Raw genomic sequence first — 2,899 nt, 5'->3', positions numbered from 1 at the left:
CACCATGTATTATCATATATTCTTGGAAAGCTCTTGATATATACTTTTCAATGCCACTAAAATCACCTCATTTGGAGTTTTGTAGCTCAAGATATACTCCATTGAAGAGGGCAAGGTCAGGCTGCCTGGGCGTTGTTGCTGAAGTTGCTGGCAAACACGCCAGCAACAACGTGCAGGCCTTCTCCTCCATTTTGTATGGGCGTTGTTGCCCAAGTTGTTTGCAAACACGCCAGCAACAACGTCCTTCCTTGGAAACTTGGTCTTGTTGGGCGTTGTTGTCCACGTTGTTGGTAAACACGCCAGTGACAACGCCCAACCTCTACTATCAACTTCATTTCCTTATTTTTAGGGCTTAAATATGACTTTGATTTGAGCTTCCATTTCATGCTACATTATAGACTATTATATATTGTTGGAAAGCTCTGGATGTCAGCTTTCTAACACAACTAGAAGCATTTCAATTAGATCTCTGTGGTTCAAGTTATGCATCCTTGAAGAAAGTAAAGTCAAGCTGCCTGCTGGATACACACTAGCACGTTGCCAACTTGGTTTCCAAGTTGCCAACGTGCTGCTCCTCCTGGCTGCACCTAAATGGGCGTTGCCAACTTGGTCTCCAAGTTGCCAACTTGTTGTTCCTCCTTGCTCCAAGATTTCCTTGCTCCATTGTCTTCTTGCTTCATCACCTAACATAAACCAAAGAATTTTCCTCAAAGTTTTGCCATCTTATGCATTAATTTTCAAGGGAATCATTCACATTAACTTGCATATAATCTTCTTGAATCATTTTCATAGATTATGCCAGATTTCACTTAGTTCTTGGTTCATGAATGCATGGAGGAAAAACTTACAAAATTGCTCATTTATTTCAAAGAAAGTGAATGAAACTAAGCCAAAACTAACTAAACTAACTAGTTAAAATGGCAAATATGCGAATGCATCACCCCGCATTCTTGAGTTCGAACAGCATAGCTATGTAGCAGTAGTTTGCTTTCGGGGTTAGGAACGAGGTTTTTTCCTGGTTGGGTTGATGCATTGATATCTGGTTTTATCCCAGTGAGGCGTCGACCAGGGTGTCGATATTTGGGAGGGGGTAGGGATCTTTCGGGCAGGCTTTGTTGAGATCGGTGTAGTCGATACACATTCGCCACATTCCATTTGGCTTTTTGACCGATACTATGTTGGCCAACCATAGTGGGTATTTGACCTCCCTTATGAACCCTGCCTCTACTAAGGCTTGTACTTGCTCTTCCACGACTTGTGATCTCTCTGGGCCGAGCTTTTTATGCTTTTATTGTACTAGCCGAGATCCGGGGTATACTGCTAGCTTGTGCCACATTAGTCTGGGGTCTATGCCGGGCATGTCTGCTACTTTCCATGTGAAGAGGTCAGAATTATTCTTTAGGAACTTTATCAGTAGCTCCGTTAGGTCTCCTTTTAAGTTCACGCCTATGTTTGTTGTTTTTTCTTAAGTATCTTGATGGGCGATTAACCGAGAGCATAGGTTTGGATTTTTTTTCACATTAAAATAGGATTAACGTTGCAAGCATAGTCCAAACCCAACAATCGATCATCAATCAAATTGGAAATTCAAAAGATATATCACAATTCAAAACTAATTCAAGACCGAGAGTATTTGACTCCTGGGTCGTCTCCCAAGGAGTACTTGAGAATAATGAGTGTACAATTCCGGTTGTAGTGATCAACGGATTTTCAATGAAGAAATGAACATATAAAGCAATAAAAGAACATACAAATTTGTAATGATTGAACTAATGAAGAAATTAAAGAACCGACTATGTAATATAAACAGGTAAAGTATAAAAGAGATTCACATAGAAGTGTATGAAAAAAATATTGAAAGCATAAAAAGAGTCTTGGCTTGGAGTGAGCTAAGGGTTCTTTCCTTGTTAGAACCACAACTATGACAATTATGATGGATTCGTCTCACATGATCAACCCTCACATCAAAAAGTAAGTTAATGAGCATAATTGTACTTAACCCACAAATCCTAAATTGCTTGCTAATTGCCTTAGCAACAAATTAGCGTTAGTGGAAACAAGAACAATTAATAATCCAAGAATTGACAATAAATGTTGGACATTCCAACTCTAGGAATCCAATTGCTCCCTTTACCCAAGCCAAGAGCAAAAAATTTAGCCTAAAACCATGTTTGACATTTTGTCAAACACTTGGTGGGCAAAAACCATAAACATGGGAAAAAGGAGAAAAAACTTGAAACTAAAAGAAACAATTCATCTCAATAAACAAGAATAACACAAGAAAGCATGAAACAAACATCAAACACCAAAGTCATCAACAAGAAATTGAAATTGCAAAAGAGAAGTAAAATTGAACTATAACTTGAATTAGAAGAAAGAGTAAGAACAATGTAACTATAAAGTGTAATAACAAGAGAATACTCACAATGGAAGCTAGCAAAATCCAAGATAAAAAATGGAAATGGCACTTGAATATAAAACTCTAATATAAACCCTAATAGAGATGCTAAAAAACTTAGAGAAAACTAACCTACAAGCTTCCAACTGCTACTCCTAAACTATACTAATGATATGCTATGTTATGGTCTTCATTTCCCTTCCAATATGAGCTAAAAGACTTTAGAAATGGGCCTCCAAAGCATCAAAATTGTGAGCCACGTGCCATTTTAATGAAGTCATGTGCAAACACCTGTGCAGACGCACAGACGTGTGCATCCGCACACTTTGCGAAAGTTACTTCTTGTGCGTATACACAAGTAGCTATGCGCATTCACACTAGGCGATGCTTCGTTGGACGCAAGATGCGCTCGAAACGATTCGTGCATTAAGTAGTAATAACTCACGTGAGTGAGGTCGATCCCACGAGGATTGATGGATCAAGCAACTTTAGTTAGGTGAT

This window comes from Arachis duranensis, chromosome 4 (genome assembly GCF_000817695.3).
Source record: "Arachis duranensis cultivar V14167 chromosome 4, aradu.V14167.gnm2.J7QH, whole genome shotgun sequence".
NCBI lineage: Eukaryota > Viridiplantae > Streptophyta > Magnoliopsida > Fabales > Fabaceae > Arachis > Arachis duranensis.
Note: the sequence above shows the minus strand (reverse complement) of the source record.